This window comes from Sphaeramia orbicularis, unplaced genomic scaffold (genome assembly GCF_902148855.1).
Source record: "Sphaeramia orbicularis unplaced genomic scaffold, fSphaOr1.1, whole genome shotgun sequence".
Taxonomy (NCBI): Eukaryota; Metazoa; Chordata; class Actinopteri; order Kurtiformes; family Apogonidae; genus Sphaeramia; species Sphaeramia orbicularis.
Genome location: NW_021941735.1, coordinates 31829 through 43610, shown reverse-complemented (window position 1 = coordinate 43610; position 11782 = coordinate 31829). Strand labels below are relative to the sequence as shown.

Genomic DNA, 11782 nt, shown 5'->3' with positions numbered 1-11782 from the left:
TTTAGCTAGCTACAGAAATTTATTCATTAATAATTTTAACATTTTTTGACTGAAAAAAATCCTTTTGATAACTTAGTATCATGTCTATGAGAAGAGTGTACATGCCAAGATTCACACAGATCAGGTAAAATCCCAAGTAGGAGTTTCAAAAAGTAGGTTTTCCAGTTTTCGCAATTTTGCCGGAAAAAAAGTCGTCCCCCAAATCTTCCTGAACACACCCATGTGATTCAACCCTATTCAGGAAATCTGAGGATATGAGGTTTTTTAATATGTGACATACAGTGTGGGAGTTATAGACCAAAATGCATTATCTTTGGTTCTATCGCCCCCTGTTGGTGGACATATATAATTGTTTGCGTCTCAGTTCCGTGCAGGGGTCTGGACCAACCCTCCAAATGTCAGCGCTCTACCATGTACGCTTTAGGCTGCAGGAACAGTTGGAGCTGGATTCCTTGCATTCACTGGAATGGGACCAATGCATTAGGAATGCAAAAGGAGGAATGTGTGGGACTGGGATTTGTTGTAATAAATTACACCCACGTTGACCAATCATTACCAAACTTTACAGCTGGTCTCAGGAGTGACCCCACATCATACTCACCAAATTTTGTATGAATCGGACCAACTTTTTTGTGACTTGATATTTCTCTTTTATAGCGCCCCCTATTTTCCGATTTGTACCAAATTTGGCACAGAGCCTCTGGTTGATCTCTAAAACAAGTAACTAAAGTTTGATGTGGATAGCATTTTTTTGAGAAAGATATGCAACAATATGTGTTTTTTAGCTAGCAAAAAAATTTGTTCGTTTATAACTAGCACATTTTTTTACAGCAGCAAGCTGATTGTGATAACTTTAGATCAGAAGCCTCTGAAGATTGTCTGTGCAAAGTTTGAAGACAATGGGGCTTAAACCCTAGTAGGAGTTCGAAAAAGTATGTTTTCAATATCTAGCAACTTAGAAAGAAAAATGTGCAGTGGAAGTGGGCGTGGCCTATGTCAAAGACTCATCTCTATCCAAGGAATACAAAGATGTAAAGTTTATGAATGTGTCATTCAAAATTTGGAAGTTATAGGCAAAAACGCGTATTTGTCTGTTATAGCGCCACCTAGTGGAGTAAATCCACAGTTTTTGCTCTGGTAGATCTGTGTCCTATTCTATAGGGTCCATAGAAATTTCACAGCCCTCAGCAGAACAGTTCAGCTCTAGGGAATGTTTGTTGTTTAACTTGAAATAAGCCACGCCCACATTGTTCAGCCACACCCACCTTCAAGATATGGCCTCAGGACGGGCCCTCCATCATACCCACCAAATTTTGTAGAAATCAGTCAAGCCGTTTAGGAGATATAAATTTTTTATATTTGCAGCGCCCCCTAGTGTCCAACATTCACCAAATTCAGCTTATACCCTCAGAGTCACATGAGAACCAAGGATCTAAGATCTGGTGTTGATAGCTTTTACTTGGACCGAGATATGTAAGAGTTAGCATTTTTTTAGCTAGCTACAGAAATTTGTTCGTTAATTATTTATGTATTTTTCAACCAAACAAAATTATTGTAATAACTTTGAATCAGGTCCATGAGAAGAGTGTATGTGCCAAAATTCACGCAGATCGGACAAAGTCCCAAGTCGGAGTTCGAAAAAAGTAGGTTTTCCAGTTTTCGCGATTTTACGGGGAAAAAAGTCATGGCGGAAATGGGCGTGGCCTGGCTCACGTGATTTAGTACTATTCAGGGAATCCGAGGATATAAGGTTTTTGAATGTGCGACATATGGTGTGGGAGTTATAGACCAAAACGCGTTATCTTTGATTATAGCGCCCCCTACTGGTGAATATATGTGCATTTTTGCGTCTGAGGTCCCGGCAGGGGTCTGGACCAACCCTCCAAATTGCACCACCGTACCATGTATGGTTTAGGCTGCAGTACCAGTTTTATCAACGGAAAAATAAAAAGAATAATAATATTGATGATGATGAAGAATAATAATAATAATAAAAATCCGTACAAAAACAATAGGGTTCCACAGCACCGCTGGAACTGTGGAACGCGTATGCCAGCATACGCGTCCCCCAGTCCCCGCGGGCTTGGCCCCCTAATAATAATAATAATAATAATAATAATGGATTGGATTTATATAGTGCTTTTGTAGACACTCAAAGAACTTTACATTATTGATCCATTCTTCATTCACTCTCACATTCTCCCTCTGGTGGAGGTAAACTACATCTGTAGCCACAGCTGTCCTGGGGCAGACTGACAGACCCCCTCTGTGTTTCATGTGGGGTACTTTGAACCCTCCTTAATGCTTTTAGATTCCTAAACCCAAGGCGTACCTCTGGGTCTGGTTCTGGGTCTGGGTCTGGGTCTGGTTCTGGTTCTCCCTGTTCTGGGCTGTCTCCTTTCAGTCCGTTTGTGTTCGTGGTGCTACTGTTCATGTCAGGTCCACAGTGAAAGGCCCCGCCCTCTGCTGTTTAACAGGTCAGATCCACAGTGAAAGGCCCCGCCCTCTGCTGTTTAACAGGTCAGGTCCACAGTGAAAGGCCCCGCCCTCTGCTGTTTAACAGGTCAGGTCCACAGTGTCAGGGGAAACAGTTTGACCAGGGGCAGACTTGTGTCTTCTTCATTTAGTTCTAACTCACCTGTTTGTTCTAACCTGGCCTCAGTGTTTACTCCTCACTTCAGAGCAGATAGGTCTGTACACAGTTGGTCCATTTTCCCTTTCAGTCCCACAGTTAGCCCAAGCCCCTCCACGGTCTGTCCAGATGTAATCCATCTTATACCTGTCCTCAGCTCGTCCGTCCAGGTCTCACACACTGCCCCCCCACTGCGTCACCACCCGTTGAATTCCTTCACACAGTCACTAAGCGCTCCAAAGTGCTTCTGAATTTCCACCCACAGCAGTGGGGTTTCTTTGCGTGCTGCTGTCTTTCCAATTTTGTGATAGATCAGGTCCATTCCCAGACCAATCAGAAGGTGTCCCACTGTCATAAATCCAATAAGTAGATGCCTTCAACTGCACTGAGTGACCAGTTGATCAATTCCATATCTGCTGTTGGAGAGCTCAGCAAGCAGGAGATCCAAAAGTGACAGTAAGACGAGACAGCTGCAAGGACAAAGCAGAGTGGAGGAGGAGGAAAGGAGGAGTGGAGGAGGAAGAAAGGAGGAGTGGAGGAGGAAGAAAGGAGGAGTGGAGGAGGAGGAAAGGCAGAGTGGAGGAGGAAGAAAGGAGGAGTGGAGGAGGAGGAAAGGCAGAGTGGAGGAGGAAGAAAGGAGGAGTGGAGGAGGAATAAAGGAGGAGGAAGAAAGGCAGAGTGGAGGAGGAGGAAAGGCAGAGTGGAGGAGGAAGAAAGGAGGAGTGGAGGAGGAAGAAAGGCAGAGTGGAGGAGGAAGAAAGGAGGAGTGGAGGAGGAAGAAAGGAGGAGTGGAGGAGGAGGAAAGGAGGAGTGGAGGAGGAGGAAAGGCAGGACAGGACAGAAAACACATCTGCTCTGTTCGAAGGACAGGCAGATCCACAGTGAAAGGCCCCGCCCTCTGCTGTGGAACAGGTGTGGTTTGGACACCGATGGCCCCGCCCTCTGAAATGCCCACCTGGACCACTGTGTGTGTGTGTGTGCTTGTGTGTGTGTTTGTGTGTGGCCTTTCAGTAACTGTGTGTGTGTGTGTGTGTTCATCAGATGTTAAACTGTCCCACACCAGAGGATAGTAGAGTAAACCCCGCCCCCACTTACCTCACTGTAACCATGGTTACCCTGCACCCCACCCCACCACCTCCTCTGTGTTACCATGGAAACCCCAGTTCCTCCCTGCTCTTCATCATCATCATCATGTTGTTGTTTTTTATTTTGTTCACTGTCAGAGTAGAAACTTCAACTTTTATAATAAAACGACCAACTGAGGGAAAAGCACCGACGCCTCTGTGTCTGATTTAAACTGGGGTAGGGTCCACGGACCAGGGACCACTTTGGATCAGGGATCCGTGGACCAGGGGTCCCTTTGGGTTGGGGGTCCATGAACAGGATCCACATCCGCCCTGTAGAACCTGAAGGTACTGGTCCGATCTGGTCCTGGTTCAGTTTAATGTTATCCAGTCCACTGTGTTTGGACCTGGTCCTGGTTCAGACTCAGGTGGACCTGGTCCTGGTTCAGACTCAGGTGGACCTCATAAACCTGTCTGTTTAAATCCAGAACAGTCTGTCCACATAAACAGATCCACATGAACCAAACTGAGCATGCTCCTGAACCCAAACACTGCCTTTATTCATCCAATCAGATGGAACTGAACACATGATGGAGGACCTGACTCCGCCCTCTCCACACCCACATTTAAATATGCAAATGAGTATAAACAGGGTCTGCAGGCGGGATTAACTCTGATTAGCTCGGAGCATTCTTTCAGTGCCAGGAAAAACAGCTGATTGGCCTATAAGCAGGCCCTGCGTATGGCTAAAACTAGATACTACTCATCCTTAATGGAGAAAAACCAGAATAACCCTAGATTCGTGTTCAGCGCTGTAGCCAGGCTGACAAACAGTCCCAGCTCAGTAGAACCCTCTAGCCCACTTACTCTCAGCTGTGATGACTTCCTACAATTCTTTAACCATAAAACCTCAACTATTAGAAACAAAATAGATGAACTACCTCCAAATATTAGGTCTGACAAAGCACAGGCTGTGAACCTAGAATCTCTTCTAAACCCCCTACAATGTTAGATAATTTCACTACTGTAGATGGAGCTGATGTAGCATCTATCATTATGTCCTCCAAACCATCGACCTGCCTTTTAGACCCAATCCCAACCAAACTTTTTAAACAGACTCTGCCCCTAACTATTGACACCATCCTAACTATAATAAATACCTCACTAGTTACTGGCTACGTGCCACAATCTTTTAAATTTGCAGTTATTAAACCACTTCTGAAAAAACCTACTCTAGATCCTGACCTCCTGGTCAGTTACAGACCTATATCTAATTTACCGTTCCTCTCAAAAGTTCTTGACAGAGTGGTAGTTAAACAGCTGTGTCAGCATTTACAGGACAATAGTTTATTTGAACACTTCCAGTCTGGCTTTGGAGCTCATCATAGCACTGAAACCGCATTAGTCAAAGTCACTAATGACTTGTTATTAGCTGCTGACGATGGACTGGTCTGGATCCTGGTCTTATTGGACCTGAGTGCAGCTTTTGACACTATGGACCACAGTATCCTACTGCAGAGATTAGAATGGGACATAGGCATCAGAGGAGCAGCCCTCTGCTGGTTTAAATCCTATTTATCTAATAGGTACCAGTTTGTGCATGTAAACCAACAATCATCAACATATTCCAGAGTTAGTTGCGGCGTGCCACAAGGGTCGGTCCTCGGGCCCATTTTGTTTACACTATACATGCTGCCTTTAGGTAACATTATTAGAAAACATGGCATTAAGTTTCACTGTTACGCAGATGATACACAACTGTATTTATCGATTAAACCTGATCAGACCAGACAAGTAGATAAACTAAGTTCCTGTGTCCGTGACATTAAAACCTGGATGAGCGCTAATTGATGAGCCGATAGTCGAACCTCGGATCCAGGAGGAACAATGCGGTTTTCGTCCTGGTCGCGTAATGCTGGACCAGCTCTATACTCTCCATCGGGTGCTCGAGGGTTCATGGGAGTTCGCCCAACCAGTCCACATGTGTTTTGTGGATCTGGAGAAGGCGTTCGACCGTGTCCCTCGTGGTATCCTGTGGGGGGTGCTTCGGGAGTATGGGGTCCGGGGCCCTTTGCTAAGGGCAGTCCGGTCCTTGTATGACCGAAGCAGGAGTCTGGTTCGCATTGCCGGCAGTAAGTCAGACCTGTTCCAGGTGCACGTTGGTCTCCAGCAGGGCTGCCCTTTGTCACCGGTTCTGATCATTATTTTTATGGACAGAATTTCTAGGCGCAGCCAGGGGCCGGAGGGGTCCGGTTTGGGGACCACAGGATTTCATCTCTGCTTTTTGCAGACGACATTGTCCTGTTGGCCTCATCGAACCTGGACCTTCAGCGTGTCCTGGGGCGGTTTGCAGCCGAGTGTGAAGCGAGCGGGATGAGGATCAGCACCTCCAAATGCGAGGCCATGGTTCTCGACCGGAAAAAGGTGGTTTGCCCTCTCCGGGTCGGTGGGGAGTCTTTGCCCCAAGTGGAGGAGTTCAAGTATCTTGGGGTCTTGTTCACGAGTGAGGGAAGGATGGAGCGTGAGATTGACAGACGGATCGGTGCAGCGTCTGCAGTGATGCAGTCGCTGTATCGGTCTGTTGTGGTAAAGAAGGAGCTGAGCCGAGAGGCGAAGCTCTCGATTTACCGGTCAATCTACGTTCCTACCCTCACCTATGGTCATGAGCTGTGGGTCATGACCGAAAGGACAAGATCCCAGATACAAGCGGTCGAAATGAGTTTCCTCCGCAGGGTGACAGGGCGCACCCTTAGGGATAGGGTGAGGAGCTCAGTCACCAGGGAGGAGCTTGGAGTAGAACCGTTGCTCCTCCGCGTCGAGAGGGGCCAGCTGAGGTGGCTCGGGCATCTGTTTCGGATGCCTCCTGGACGCCTCCCTGGGGAGGTGTTCCGGGCATGTCCCACCGGGAGGAGACCTCGGGGAAGACCCAGGACACGTTGGAGAGACTATGTCTCTCGGCTGGCCTGGGAACGCCTCGGGGTCCCCCCGGAAGAGCTGGAGGAGGAGTCTGAGGAGAGGGAAGTCTGGGCATCCCTGGTTAGACTGTTACCCCCGCGACCCGGCCCCGGATAACTGGTGGACAATGGATGGATGGATGGATGAGCGCTAATTATCTTTTACTTAACCCTGAAAAAACAGAAGTCATTATAATAGGCCCTAAAAATGCGAGAGACTCCCTATCTGACCAGATAGTCACTCTGGACAATGTGAGTGTAGCCTCCAGTGCCACAGTGTGAAACCTAGGAGTTCTATTTGACCCAGATCTATTATTTAAACCACATATGAACCAAGCCTGCAGAACCGCCTTCTTCCACCTGCGCAACATAGACAAAATTAGAAATATTCTTTCTAAAAATGATGCAGAAAAATTAGTTCATGCGTTTGTTACATCTAGATTAGATTACTGTAACTCCCTTCTCGTAGCATGTCCTAAAAGCTCTCTAAAAAGTTTTCAACTGGTTCAGAACGCTGCAGCGAGACTACTAACAGGAACAAATAGAAGAGAACACATCACCCCTGTGCTCCAAGCCCTTCACTGGCTTCCAATCCAGTTCAGAATTAGATTCAAAATCCTCCTCCTCACATACAAGACCATTAATGGTATGGGCCCCTCCTATCTCAGAGATGCTCTGGTGCCGTACCATCCCAACAGAACCCTTCGCTCTCAGAATGCAGGTCTACTGGTAGTTCCCAGGGTCTGTAAAAGTACAGTAGGAGCTAGAGCCTTTAGTTACCAAGCTCCTGTTTTATGGAATCAGCTTCAGCTAACATTAAAGAGGCCGACACAGTCTTTACATTTGAGGTCAGGCTGAAAATGTTCCTGTTTGAAAAAGCTTATGGTCAGGCTAGTTCAAACCAGACTGAAGCCACAGTTCAGTCTAAGCTGCCCTAGGAGCAGTAATGCTGGGGGAAGTCCAGGCACTGAGTCCTATCTCCTGTTTCTGCTTCTACGTACCATTCTTGTCTGTACGTATATTTTTAATATTTAGTCTGTGCAGTACTATTCACCCGGTTTCCCACGTCCTGGGCCTCACCGCTGTGGATGGGCCTCCTCGCCCCTGCCTGTCTCCTCCAGCGGGACGGACCCCTCATGGTTCCACCCTACTGCATCCTTCAGACTGGAACTACATCTGCAAATGGACGTCCATCAGTCCTGGTGGATCTACAGCCTGTCCGTCCATGGGAGTGGATCTGTCCTTCACTGTGGTTCTCCCCGAGGTTTCTCCTTTTTCCCACTGGGTTTGAGTTTTTCTTGCCGAGAAGGAGGGTCTAAGGACGGGGGATGCCCTGGACATGACTCATGTTCTGCTGTTTATTTGACTGTTGTTGTTTACATCCAGCTGACTCTGTAAAGCCCTTTGAGATTATCTTGTTGTGATATTGGGCTGTACAAATAAAATTGAATTGAATTGATCGCATGAGGAGGATGAAACAGAAGAAGAAGAAAAGAGAAAGAACTGAGACTGAACAGAGAGTGGACCATACTGGACTGATGGGGGGGGGTGCATGTGGGGGACACTGGACTGATGGGGGGGATATGTGGGTGACACTGGACTGACGGGGGGCATGTGGGTGACACTGGACTGACGGGGGTGACAGGGACCCCCTCCAGGTAAATGTATATTCAGTATCAGTGTAAGTCACATTAGTTCATTGAACAGGTCGTCCTTCAGTCTGATCTGAACTGGATCCAGTTCATGTGTGATCAGGTCAGAGTTCATCACACACTGTCACTCACCTTTAATTAATCTAATTATGATTTTCCAACAGTCAGACCCAGACTCATCCTCCTGTCCCAGACTTCCTGTGGACTCCCTCATGTTAGATGATCCTGTGGTTCAACAGCTGATGATACCAGTCTGACTGACACAGGTCTGTACTGACCCGGGTCACCAGAGGACACAGAGAGGACCCGGGTCACCAGAGGACAGACAGAGGACCCGGGTCACCAGAGGACAGACAGAGGACCCGGGTCACCAGAGGACAGACAGAGGACCCGGGTCACCAGAGGACAGACAGAGGATCCGGGTCACCAGAGGACAGACAGAGGACCCGGGTCACCAGAGGACCCGGGTCACCAGAGGACAGACAGAGGACCCGGGTCACCAGAGGACAGACAGAGGATCCGGGTCACTAGAGGACAGACAGAGGATCCGGGTCACCAGAGGACAGACAGAGGATCCGGGTCACCAGAGGACAGACTACTAAATGTTCCCACAGACAGAAACACTACCACTCATATTAAACCTTTTTCTGAACAGGTGGATGTTTGGTCCTTGTCTGTACGTGGTTGGACTGAATGTCCTCCAGGACTGGACTGGCACTGATGGGTCCAGGGTCTGGGAGGTCTGGTTCAGGTAGGACTGGCACTGATGGGTCCAGGGTCTGGGAGGTCTGGTTCAGGTAGGACTGGCACTGATGGGTCCAGGGTCTGGTTCTGGTTCTGGTTCTGGTTGTGGCTGTGCTGCTCTGGCAGTAGGATGACGTGTCAGTGTGTTCATTGTTTTTCTGTGTATCTGTGCTGTGTTCCTCCCTCTGTGGTTCTGGTGGTTCTGGTTCTGTTGGTTCTTGTGGTTCTGGTTCTGTTGGTTCTGGTGGTTCTGGTTCTGGACCACCACACATGTCCACAGTCACTGTTTCTCCATCTGAACATGAATGTGGAATAGGACCAACAGCAGGTTTATACAGGAGGACCAGGTCTGTGTGGACTCTGTGGACCCAAACCAGGGGTTCTGGGTCTGAACTAGACCAGGATCATCAGACCCACAGAACTAACAGAACCAGACGACACCACCCGTTCGTCCTGTCCTCAGACTGTCCTCTGCATCACCATGGTGCTGCTCCCTGGACCCCCAGACCCCCCTGCTCTCTGGACCCCCCCTGACCCCCTGGACCCTTTGGACCCCCTGGACCCCCCTGGTGGTGTAAGGCCTGTATTTGAGATGTAGGTGGTTCTTCACAGAACAAACAGAACAAACACAGAGTTTTCACGTCAAACTTTTATTTCAGATCAGTTCATCCGGTACAGGTCACACCTGGAGCACACTCTGTGATGTCACACATCAGACTCCGCCCACAGGCTACCTTTCAGAGATAAACGTTTGCCTCATCTCTTTATTTGGGCAAGGAAGTGCAAGAGGCCGTGTGATTGGCTGAGCCTCAGTGTGGGCGTCGTCCACCTGCATCAACGTCTCCTCGAGAACTCGACTCACGACACGAAAACACGCAAAAAGAAAAAACACAGCTCCATTTTTGACCCAGGTATGTCATCAGTATTATCAAACCCCTGTGGGTTCAACAGTTCAGATTCAGAAACAGACGTAAACATGTTTGTGTACAGACTGAACTCACAGTAAACATGTTTGTGTACAGACTGAGTCCACAGTAAACATGTTTGTGTACAGACTGAACTCACAATAAACATGTTTGTGTACAGACTGAACTCACAGTAAACATGTTTGTGTACAGACTGAGTCCACAGTAAACATGTTTGTGTACAGACTGAACTCACAATAAACATGTTTGTGTACAGACTGAACTCACAGTAAACATGTTTGTGTACAGACTGAGTCCACAGTAAACATGTTTGTGTACAGACTGAACTCACAGTAAACATGTTTGTGTACAGACTGAACTCACAGTAAACATGTTTGTGTACAGACTGAGTCCACAGTAAACATGTTTGTGTACAGACTGAACTCACAGTAAACATGTTTGTGTACAGACTGAACTCACAGTAAACATGTTTGTGTACAGACTGAGTCCACAGTAAACATGTTTGTGTACAGACTGAACTCACAGTAAACATGTTTGTGTACAGACTGAACTCACAGTAAACATGTTTGTGTACAGACTGAGTCCACAGTAAACATGTTTGTGTACAGACTGAACTCACAGTAAACATGTTTGTGTACAGACTGAGTCCACAGTAAACATGTTTGTGTACAGACTGAACTCACAGTAAACATGTTTGTGTACAGACTGAGTCCACAGTAAACATGTTTGTGTACAGACTGAGTCCACAGTAAACATGTTTGTGTACAGACTGAACTCACAGTAAACATGTTTGTGTACAGACTGAACTCACAGTAAACATGTTTGTGTACAGACTGAGTCCACAGTAAACATGTTTGTGTACAGACTGAGTCCACAGTAAACATGTTTGTGTACAGACTGAACTCACAGTAAACATGTTTGTGTACAGACTGAGTCCACAGTAAACATGTTTGTGTACAGACTGAGTCCACAGTAAACATGTTTGTGTACAGACTGAACTCACAGTAAACATGTTTGTGTACAGACTGAACTCACAGTAAACATGTTTGTGTACAGACTGAACTCACAGTAAACATGTTTGTGTACAGACTGAACTCACAGTAAACATGTTTGTGTACAGACTGAACTCACAATAAACATGTTTGTGTACAGACTGAACTCACAGTAAACATGTTTGTGTACAGACTGAACTCACAGTAAACATGTTTGTGTACAGACTGAACTCACAGTAAACAACAGGTAGATTTACGGTTCAGAAAAGTCAGGACAGTCCAAACGGGGTTTTCTGAACGTACGCCTCATTTTTGTCATATTTAGTAACGTAGGAAATAGTGAAAAAATACAAGTGGTACAAAGAAAATAACATTTTCTTCATATTTTAACATTCAGATGTTTTTATTTTCAGTAGAAAGGTCAAACCCTGTCATGAATAATTTTAAAAACACATTCGCTTCCTGTTTGGGCGGAGTCACAGAAATGCTGAGTGTCAAACAGCAGTCTGAAATATTTGTATACATATTTGTATAAATATTTATTTAAATGTTGTAAAAATGTCGTATGTTGGAGTTGGAACGAGGAGACGATGAACAGATCAATATTTGACGGTCACAGATCAATACTGAACATAAACTGATCATATGTCCGTCATGCACTAAACACATCACTAATCAATAATAACACTGATCAGACACATGCACAGCAGTGGGCGTGGCCAGGTTGTCTGACCTCTGACCCTTCAAACTGCTGCTGATGCTACGCTGATGCTAACTAACTTAAATTAGAGTGCTAACGACAAACACCTAGCTTAGCA

At 46.5% G+C, this 11782-nt stretch overlaps 1 long non-coding RNA gene across 1 annotated transcript; it reads left to right on the top strand.

The window, feature by feature from the left end:
• The first annotated feature begins 2135 nt into the window (after positions 1-2135).
• On the top strand, positions 2136-3904 carry LOC115416896 (uncharacterized). The gene is made up of 2 exons (XR_003935043.1): positions 2136-2568; positions 3507-3904. It is a non-coding gene; the product is annotated as an uncharacterized LOC115416896 (long non-coding RNA).
• The last annotated feature ends 7878 nt before the right edge of the window (positions 3905-11782 follow it).